This window comes from Myotis lucifugus, unplaced genomic scaffold, assembly GCF_000147115.1.
Source record: "Myotis lucifugus unplaced genomic scaffold, Myoluc2.0 scaffold_93, whole genome shotgun sequence".
NCBI classification, from domain to species: Eukaryota; Metazoa; Chordata; class Mammalia; order Chiroptera; family Vespertilionidae; genus Myotis; species Myotis lucifugus.
This window is the reverse complement of record NW_005871141.1, coordinates 227819-238476: the sequence shown is the minus strand read 5'-3', so window position 1 is coordinate 238476 and position 10658 is coordinate 227819. Positions and strand designations below refer to the sequence as shown.

Sequence of the window (10658 nt, the reverse complement as noted above, 5' to 3'; positions counted from 1 at the left end):
TTTCCCCATTCCCCCTTCGAGCGATACAGAGCCTTCCGCCAGGAGAGAGAGACCCAAGAAGTTGAGCCTGTAGGCTGGGCAGCTCCTGCCATGAACATCCGCCCCTGGTGGTCAAAGCACGTCATAGGCCAACCCAGTCGTTCTGCTGTCCAGTTGATTGGCATATTATCCTTTTATATATATAGATATAGTTGGATGTTGTCTTAAAAGAAAGTCCCTATAATATTGTGTAAGATTTCCATTTATTTTTGATGCTACAGCTTAGAGAACTACATTCATGAGAGGAGGGGTTTATGTTTTTAATATCTAACTTATTCCCAGATGCATAAATCAAATTTATCTGAGCCTTAATTTTAAAAAATGGTAACATGTATTTTAAGAAAACAAACATATCTGAAGTACTACTGTTCCAATAATACATCTAATTCAAAGAATGCCAAATGCACGAGTGTATCTAGAATCTAAGTACAGGGAGAGACGGTTGGATTCTAACATGGCAGAACAAGGGTTAGTCGTGTCATGACATTTTCTTTATCTGCCATTAAATAAATCTCATGCAATAGTGAATACACCTGAGAACCCGGATTAGAGGCAGGGGGGATTATTGAATAGAATTTTCTCTTTGAATCTAAAATCATAGGATGCCTGAAACCGTGGAAGCTAAATAATTATTGTAATCATTTTAGACAACCTGGGGTTCAAGAAAACACTTGGGGGAGGAAAGCACAGGGTGGGGTGCCTGTACCCTTCATCAGGTGCAGAGTGAGGCTCCTCTGGCCCTTCCTTCTCCACCCCCGTGCTATCCAGTGCCTTCTCCCTTTATTTTCTGTGATCTCCCCTGCTCCCCACTTTTTTCCTTCATCTTAACATGGGAGTTTCTGAGCTTCAAATCCCTGCTGCTCCCAGCCATCTACCACCTGGGATAGTAAACAGCCAGCCTGTGTGTTGGTAAGAAGGAAAGGGGAAAGGATGGAGGAAGAGAGAATGATGAGAAACACTAATGATGGAGATAGTGGCAGGGGAGCTGCGTCAGAGGGACAGGACATTGTCGGCTTTGGGAAGTGAAATCTAGAGCCAATCTCCTTAAGTTCTCACAGGCGAGTCTTTTCAGAAGGCAACAGCTTGTCAAATCGTTCTGCTTCATTAAGAAACATTAACAGGCAATTTTCTGAACTATTTACTATTTATGCTATGACTACAAACATCATAAATCCTGTGGATCATTAAATAATTTCAGGTTTATACCTACTTACAACTGCAAGAGCTTAAATCAGTAGACGAGGTGCTGGTCTAGGACACTGACTCAACCGTAATTTCCTTGGCTTTCGTAGAAATTATGGTGACACGCTATTCCAGGAAAGGGCCTACTTGGAAAACACGGGAGATGTCATCTTTTTCTGTTTCTGGGTGTTTAATCAAGCTAGGTTTAGAGCCCAGGATTCAAGGCCACTATGCTAAGGTCTGTTACTAACCAGCTGCTTAATCTTGCACATCACTTCACCCCCTGGGCCTCACCATCCTCATCTATAAAATGACTTCTTGCACAAATGTCTCTTTTTCTAAATATCTTTTAAAATCTTTATTGTTGAAAGTATTACATATGTCCCCCTTTTTCCCCCATTGCCCTCTTTTAACCAGCCTCTACCCCCTCCCACCTCCCCACCCCCACTCTAGGCCATCACCATCCTATTGTCTGTGTCCATGGGTTGTGCATATATGCATACAAGGTCTTTGATCTCTTCCCACCCACCCCCACCCCCATCCCCACCTTCCCTCTGAGATCCGACAGTCTATTCCATGCTTCTGTGTCTCTGAATCAATTTTGTTCCTCAGTTTATTTTGTTCATTAGATTCCCCATATGAGTGAGATCATGTGATGCTTGTCTTTCTCCAACTGGCTTATAATGAAAACCAAGGCTCTAAGTTGAGAATTACAGGTCATTATTAGTGTGTGAGAGAATTTGTAAAATACCACATGCTCTAGGAAGGCCTGATCTGGCTTCCTGTTTCTATAATAAACATGTAAGTATGAGCTGCTTACGTAAATAAAAGTCTATTTTTCTCATTGCAGGTAAATAGGATTTACCATTCGCTGGATGAAGTGCTTGGGGAGTCCTTAAATGCCATAGCCAAGTGCCGTTTCAAAGAACAAACAGATGGTTTTGGAAAGTTCATGCTGTTTCTTCACTGAAGTTTAGGTGAGTGTCTGAGACAGAGAATTTAAGGACATTGAACTATTTCTCCTTAAAGTGCTTCTCTCCTTGCGAGGAAAGAAAATGGGGTTAAATCTGACCAACGTTTTATACTTTTACTGAGGTGCCCGGCAGTGAAAGCCATAATCTTGCGCCTTTTATTTATTTTGCATCATCAGACACCATGTGAACTCTTGAGGAGCGAGGTATAGCGATGGCCTAGACTTCACTTCCTGGTCTCTATTAAACCAATGCCATCATACTTCATTCTATGCTAAAGGTCATCTAATTTTTAAAATATATTAACGTATTTCATATCAGAGTAATAAGCCAAAATGAGACAGAACCATGTCTTAATGGCATGAACTAGAGGAGAATGTGCCGGGGTAATGGCAGTGTAATCATTAACCAGTGCGCGTGGGAAAGGCTGGCATTTGGGGCTGCCCTGGAGGGCAGGGAGGGTTGCTAATGCTCACATTAAAGCCGGGCACGGCTCAGGCTGGGCGAGTTTCTAACAGCTGCAGACCGTGAAGCACACACACGTGCTCACATGTGCACAGTCCGCTTTGTTCGGCTCGGCCATAAAATGGACGGATAAGTATTTTTTTTTACCTCATCAGACGTAATTCCCCTCCCATGCTTCAAAAGACGGGAGCCTGCCCTTTGGCTCTTTGCAATTCTGCAGAATGTCAGTCCTTGCACAGCAGCGTGGAGAGGCGTGGAGGGACTGCGTGTGGTCTCAGCGAGGAGGTCGTGTGTCTTTCCACATCCCCCCGAGTGCAGCTTTCAAAGTGTGGCTTGAGGGGCTCCTTGGAAGAATGGGGATTTCTAGAACCTCAGACTATACCTCTGATCACAATTCTGAATCAATGCAACTGCCCGAGCGTCGGCCACCATCTAAATCTAATCCAAAAGAGAGCGATGCTTCCTTTATGGTTTGGGTATCTTCAAAATGACAGCGGATAATTCTCTCATCATCCTAAGGGTGTGTAAATTGGGTTTACTGGCATGGTATGTGGAACTAAACCGGTGATTTCATTTATGTAGGAGATGTGGGTAGAATGCAGTTCTCGGGTGCTGAGTTTAGTGCCCTTTCCAAATCTCAGTAAATCAATTTGCCTTAGTGTAACATGACCCTGGAGGAGAAAATGAGAATGGAAAGCGTATTTACTTAACTCTCTGTTTTGCTATTGTGCTGGTCTGTACCTGTTTAAACCTCTGCTTCCAGTCCTGCTCCTGCTTTGGTTCCAGGGGAGCTGGCCCCTGTGACCTTGAACTCTGAGCTACAGTAACATCACCTCTTCCCTTTGTCCCTTGAGACTTGTGAGTGGCAGTGCCTTTGTCTTCCTGCTGCTGCCAATCTCCATCCAGTAGATTTTCACTCTTCCCAGGGGAGCCTTTCAATCCTTCCGTCATCTGGGTAACCATTTCCCTGGATTAAGTTCCATGTTTTCAATATTTACAGTCGTGGTTCGATCCAAGAAAAGAGAACAGGGGTCACATGTTTCTCCCAAGGAAAATAAATTAGTTTCAGGAAATAAGTTAAAAGTTAAATGTAAAGTTGGGGTTTTTTTACACTGAAAAAAATTTTTAACGTAATATTTTAAAGCCATATTCTAAGCTATGTGATGCTGTAGTGTTAATTTGTTGCTGTTAGTAAAAATAATTGTTGATACTCTCAAATTGCTCATCACATTAATGAGATTTTTTTAAATTCTCAAATGCATACCAAATAGGATATTTTCTTTTTAAAAAATATGTATATTTTTATTGATTTCAGAGGAAAGTAGAGGAAGAGAGAGACAGAAACATCAATGATGAGAGAGAATCATCGATCAGCTGCCTCCTGCACGCCCCCTACTGGGGAATGAGCCCACAACCCGGGCATGTGCCCTGTCTGGGAATTAAACCAGCAACCTCCTGGTTCATAAGTCGACACTCAACCACTGAGCCAGGCCAGCCTGGCGGATATTTTCTTTATTAATATTCACATGTTAGACTTCTGTACGTGTGACAGAAGAACCTCTCCGTGGGGCATCGCCCTCATTCCTGCGTTCACACTCACATCTAGGGCTTCTGCTCTATTTCAATATGGACCCGACCGCTCCCTTCCAGTGCTGGTGGTTTGCTGCTTGGTGCCTGATGATCAGGACATCCACTTTTCCCATAGCAGACACTGGCTCTGTGGGAAAGCAAGGTGATCAGGATGCCAGTGTCTGTCTCTTTTGACAGGTAAACAATTCACCACTGTCCCAACAATCCCATTCATGCTACAGGGCTTCCGTGGCGTTAAAGTGGCTTTTCACTTCATTACTTAGGCACTTCACTTGGTTATTTTAAATGCATGTGCCTTGCTGTGTTCCTTTCCTTCTCATTTATTTATGTGGACGTGTCCCTTTTCAACCTTGTCTCGGAGGCCACTGTGACTGCTCACCTGTCCATGTTAGTGTGTTGTGGGCACACGCCAGAGGACATGGTGTCCCTCCTACCAACAGTTTTCATCTGTTCAACCGATGCTAATGTTAAGCCTCGATGCCTGAGAACCCTTTAGACAATGAGAAAATGCATTATGAGCAGAATTACTTGTACCCCCTTCATCGCCAAAAATTAGGAAATACAAGCATGAGCGACTTGATGGTGTGGTTAAAGACGTCGTGAATAACCCGTGTTCTCAACACATGTCTTCCATAGTTTGGTACAGCCACTGAAAATTCTAATTTGTCACATTTCTCTCCAGCTTAAAAAAAATAAGGCTTTATAAAGTCATCTGTTTAAAAAAAATACTCTTGGGAAGAGAAATACACCCACTAATCATAGACACTACATCACAAATAGGGCTGATGAATTAGTGAGGGAGAAATGCTTGAGTCAGTGGCACCAACACCCGGCTTCCGCGGGTCCGGCACACGTACACAGGAGGAGATGCTGAAATGGTCTGAGTTTGTGATGTTTCCCGTGGGCCGAGGGACGCGCCTCTCATAAAGACAACTCCGGCTGGACAGATCTAAATGCCCGACAGGAGAAGCGGGGGAGGAGGAGTGGACGTGTTCGTTACACAAATGAGCAACATGATGAATAGAGACTTTAAATCCCTGGCGCCCAAACAGTCCAGGAAAGTGCTTTAACCTAAATGCAGTCAGTAGTACTTCTGCTGAATCGCATAGCATAACGTGGGGGAAATCACATGTGTTTAAAGGCAGAAATAATGGGTCATCCCTCTTTATGCCCCTGGAAACTAGCCCAGTGCTTGGCACACTGTAAAGAATGTCTAAACACATGATTGGTGAACAAGGACAAAGGCACACAGCAACACTGGCTGATGCATACCGAATTCCTCCAACACTGTGATGCACACACGTAGGTGTCATTTCATGCTTAAGCAACCCCACGACATAGGTAATATTATTGTCTTCTTTTTTAAAGATGAGTAAAACAGGGCCCCAGAAGGGTAAATAACCTGCCCAAGCTTAAGTAAGATGGGTGAACATTCAAATCCAGTCCGGTTTCTGAGCCTGAGCCCTAATTACCATGTTCAACTGTCTCTCGTGGAGTAGAGTCATTAACTAGCTTTCAAACTCAGAGGCCACAGTGTTTATTATTAACAAGCCTGGGTCCTTCCAGAATATACCTGTATTAGATCTTGCCAAAATCTCGAATGGCCTTGCTTTGAACACAAATCCCCTCTTTCCAGTGTTCCTCCTCTCTTTTCCTTTTAAAACATTGCTGCCTAGATCAATTTCCTCATTTACATTCAGATCTCATTATTTCCATTCTTTAATGGTTTGTTCTGAAATTAATATTTTAAATCTGCTCTTGCTCTTTTCATGCCGTTTGCTTAGTTTAAGAATGTGTAATCTTGAGCAGCAAGTTACTTGAACTCTCTGAACCTCACATTCCCCACCTGGAAAGATAAGTCTAGTCTGTTGTGAGACTAGAAAATAACACCCAGAAAACAACACAGGAGAGTGTCTGGGACATCACAGGTGCCCAACCAACAGTGGCCAGTATGACCTAATGACCACCACCCACTTCTGTTTCACAGCCAGTGTGGGCTCCCCCAGCAGCTGCAGAGCACAATCTGTGTCCTATGTTCCTATGCCTGTGTCCTATGTTCCTGTGCCTGTGTCCTATGTTCTTAAACCTGTGTCCTATGTTCCTAAGCCTGTGTCCTATGTTCCTAAGCCTGTGCCCTATGTTCCTACACTTGTGCCCTATGTTCCTACGCCTGTGTCCTATGTTCCTACGCCTGTGTCCTATGTTCCTAAGCCTGTGTCCTATGTCCCTATGCCTGTGCCCTATGTTCCTACGCCTGTGTCCTATGTTCCTAAGCCTGTGTCCTATGTTCCTAAGCCTGTGTCCTATGTTCCTAAGCGTGTCATAACACAGGCACAGCAGACCTCTTGAGTCCTGTTGCCTTCCTCTCTGCTCGTCAGCTGACCTTTGCTAACAGAGGCATGATCTGCCTTCCCTAAGCCATGCTCTTGGTGCCTTTACTTTTTCCCAGGCCGGTTCTTCTGCCTAGACCAGCCGTGGGCAAACTACGGCCCACGGGCTGGATCTGGCCCGTTTGAAATGAATAAAACTAAAAAAAAAAAAAGACCGTACCCTTTTATGTAATGATGTTTACTTTGAATTTATATTAGTTCACACAAACACTCCATCCATGCTTTTGTTCCGGCCCTCCGGTCCAGTTTAAGAACCCATTGTGGCCCTCGAGTCAAAAAGTTTGCCCACCCCTGGCCTAGACTGTCCTCGCTTCCTCACCCCTCTCCAAACCCCCCTCACCCACAAACAACATGCTCCCCTTGGTGACTGCACTAGCCTAGTCATTGTGAAGTCCTTGCTATGCTAAACCCTGCCTGTGTCAACAGTTATCAGTCCTATCTCTGAGTTCACATAACCCTGTGGGTCATTTCTAGAAGATCAGTTCTTACTGTAGATGACAGGACACCCCCCCCCAAGAAAAAGCCATCTCATTCAATCACTCACGGGCTCATGTTGGAAGTTCTCATGTTATCCATCTGTCCTCCCTCTGAAATTCTCATCCAGGACAAGCTTAATCTGTGAACCGCTTGTACCAAGCTCAACGTAGTCTCCTTGGTGCTGGATGAAGTAGGGCGGGCCATATTTTGAGATATGCTTGCGTGGTTCCGGTGAAGATGATGACAGTGCGGCCACTACAAGCAAAAAGAGAGTCCATTATGGGGCAGGGGCTGTACTGAGAGGACCTGTGCCACTGAATGCCACTCAGTCCCAGCCACCAAAGCAGATGCACCACACTGGCATTCTCTTATTTAACTTTCGTAATAACCCCTAAGATTGCCTATTGTTTCTCCCTTATTTGGATAAGAAAACTAGGGTTCCACGACTTCAGGTGACTTGCCAAGGTCATGTTTCTGGGAAGTGGCAGAACCAGAACGTTAAGCCATATCTTTTCACTGCAGCAAACTGCCACTCTGAAAGATCCTACAATTTAATCCTATGCAAATATGCCTGTATAATAATGCTAGAACGTTCTATTTAAAATATTTCCTGAGGAGTAAGCTATTTATAAGTCTACAGATCTTTTTCTCATTGGCAAATGAGTTTATGTTTAGGTTGATGCTAAAATTAGCCCTATTCCTGTGCAATGAGAGCTTCAGAGATGTAGCATCTTGTGGCTGAGACCTACTTATGCACAAACCTCACTTATTGATGCAAGCATATGCCTGGAAATGATGATGTCCAAAACTGTGGACTGATAGGACTTTAGGGCTGCATGTTATCTAGAATCACCACTAGAGAAGAGAGTTTTAAAGGCAAGGAGTCTGTCTCTCTTCCTTTTTTCTCTTTAAGAATATTTATGAAATGTGTATTTATGATTAATTATGAAAGAGTTGGTTTAGGATGTAAAATAAAAATTTCCCTAGACATAGCAATACTATTAGCACTTCTTAAGAGAGTGTGTAAATGTGTTCTAATTTTTTAAATCACACTATTCATATACTATGTATAAAAATAATAATTGATATGAATAAAACTCAAAATTTTCAAACAGCTATCTTCTGACTTCATTTTAATTGTAGAAAAAAAAAGAAGCAGCGTGCATACTAAAAGGTTTCTTCCTTTTGTGAAAAATTCTAATGATGCTTAGGACACATTTATACCTGTAATGATTAGTCATTCGTTTGTTAGTTATATTTTACACATCTCTTAGGTTCACTGGCTCTGGGCTATGCACCAGGGAGCCTGGGATAAATGAAGTATAATTACTCCAAGTAATATCCCAGTTAAATTTGCCACAGATTAGAATTACAGAATTTAGACTTCATAAGGGATATTTTTTCGAAAGTGTATCCTAGACCCTTGTCTTAGTCCATTCTGGCTGCTGTAACAAAATATGAGAGACTGGGTAGCTTATGAAAGAAAGAAATGTGTTTCTCACAACTCTGGAGGCTGGAAGTACAGAACAAGGTGCCAGCCTGGTGTTGCTTTGGGATGGGCCTTTTTCCTGGTGCATAACTGGACACCACCTCACCTGGTGGGAGGGGCCGGGGAGCTCTGTGGGGTCTCTGTATAAGAGCATTCATCCCATTCATAAAGGCTCCACGGTCACGGTCTAATCACCTCCTAATACTACCACATGGGCATTAAGATTTCAACATGTGAATTTGAGGGGGACACAAACATTCAGACCTTAGCAACTCCCTAATTTTACCTTTGAGGAAGGTGAGGTCCAGAGAGGTTATGTACCATCCCAACAATCAGCGACAAAGCCACAACCAAGACCCATCTGAGTCTCCTACCACCTAGCTACCCTCCACCAAATAGCAGACAAGCCAGTGTTCCTAGATTCTTGATCTTATTTTCCCCCAAGAGAAGTTTTGAGTCTAAGGAGAAGAGACTGCGGAAATAAGATTGATTTGGGTTTTATTTATAATCTGGAGAAGTAGATTTATTATTCATCAAATACTTACTGAGAATTAAGTGACTATCAGGAGCTTTGCCAGGTGCTAGACATACGGCTGAACAAACCAGAAACGTACCCCTGGCCCGCATCCTGCTTATTGTCTTATGTGCATGACTGTGAATATTTAATTTTGTGAAAACCCAAATTGCCCTTTAATGGAAATACCACAATAATCCAGGTAGTGACAAGCATAATGTGATGCTAAAAATGGCATCTGAAGTGATTGTAACATATTCACTTCTTTTAAACATATGTGTTCCATAAATACCTGGTATATTAAAACAACAAGATACATAGCTATATCTTTGGTCTCCTACTGTTATGTGGATAACGTGTTGAAAATACAGAAGGGGAAAATAATTTTTTTATAATTTTATATATATTTTTATTGATTTCAGAGAGGAAGGGAGAGGGGGAGAGAGATAGAAACATAAATGATGAGAGAGAATCATTGATTGGCTGCCTCCTGCATGCCCCACACTGGGGATCCAGCCCCCAACCTGGGCATGTTCCCTCAATTGGAATCAAACCTGGGACCCTTCAGTCCGCAGGAGCCAAACCAGCTAGGGCGGAAAAGAATTTTTTATAGTATAAGCATATGTACACTGCTGTGTCTGTCTTTGAGTACTGTATGGCATCTTAGAAAAAAACAAGAATTCCATTGGCATTCCGAGTTCTGTCCCTGCCTTGTTAAATTGTCTTTTGTTGGTCAATTGGCCCTTTATTTCCTCAGAAAAGTTTGCATAATGCTATTTCTCTTTATGTGAGTATGATTTTTAAAACTGTGTTGTTTTCCTAACAAAAAAATAAGGATTATGGTGAGTTAACAAAAATTAATGACAATGTGCTTTAATATTGGTCTGTTCATGTGAGTGACAGTTTGTTTTAGCTTATATTTTAACCATCAATTGATCTTGTAACTTTTAAAACCAGACTTTTGAATCTGTATAGTTCATTTTAGCACAGTCTTAACCTTTGAATCTGATGGTTTCAAATCATCTAAGCAGAGGAATAATGTACCTCTCTATTCTGTTAATTCCTAACAATTCTGTAACAGTGGGCTAGGAAGTTTACCATGATTATGTGTTGTTTATTTTTTTAAAATATATTTTATTGATATTGTACAGAGAGAAAGGGAGAGGGATAGAGAGTTAGAAACATCGATGAGAGAGAACATCGATCAGCTGCCTCCTGCACACCCCCTACTGGGGATGTGCCCGCAACCAAGGCACATGCCCTTGACCGGAATCGAACCTGGGACCCTTCAGTCCACAGGTGCTCTATCCACTGAACCAACCCAGTTAGGGCATATGAGCATTCTTGTATGTCTCCTTGTTTCTCTAAGTCATTTACTTAGCAAAATTGCTGGGTTGCCAAATATGCTGCACATGTGTGTATAGAGTCACGTGTCCGTCCCACCGAACCACTGCAGAGCCTGTTGCATTGTGTAATAAAAAAAAATATATCACTTTATAGCCGTTTTCAGTTTGCAGTGTGAATTTTCAGTTTGCTCCTGG

At 42.6% G+C, this 10658-nt stretch overlaps 1 protein-coding gene across 6 annotated transcripts in view; it reads left to right on the top strand.

Annotated features, from left to right (window-relative positions):
- DTNA (dystrobrevin alpha) overlaps positions 1–10658 on the top strand; it is a 219323-nt gene that overhangs the window by 63391 nt on the left and 145274 nt on the right. For all 6 annotated transcript variants that reach the window (XM_023756407.1, XM_006091646.3, XM_006091653.3 and 3 more), the window contains exon 2: positions 2072–2198. The gene's annotated coding sequence lies outside the window, so the exon portion shown is untranslated. The remainder of the gene's footprint in view (positions 1–2071; positions 2199–10658) is intronic.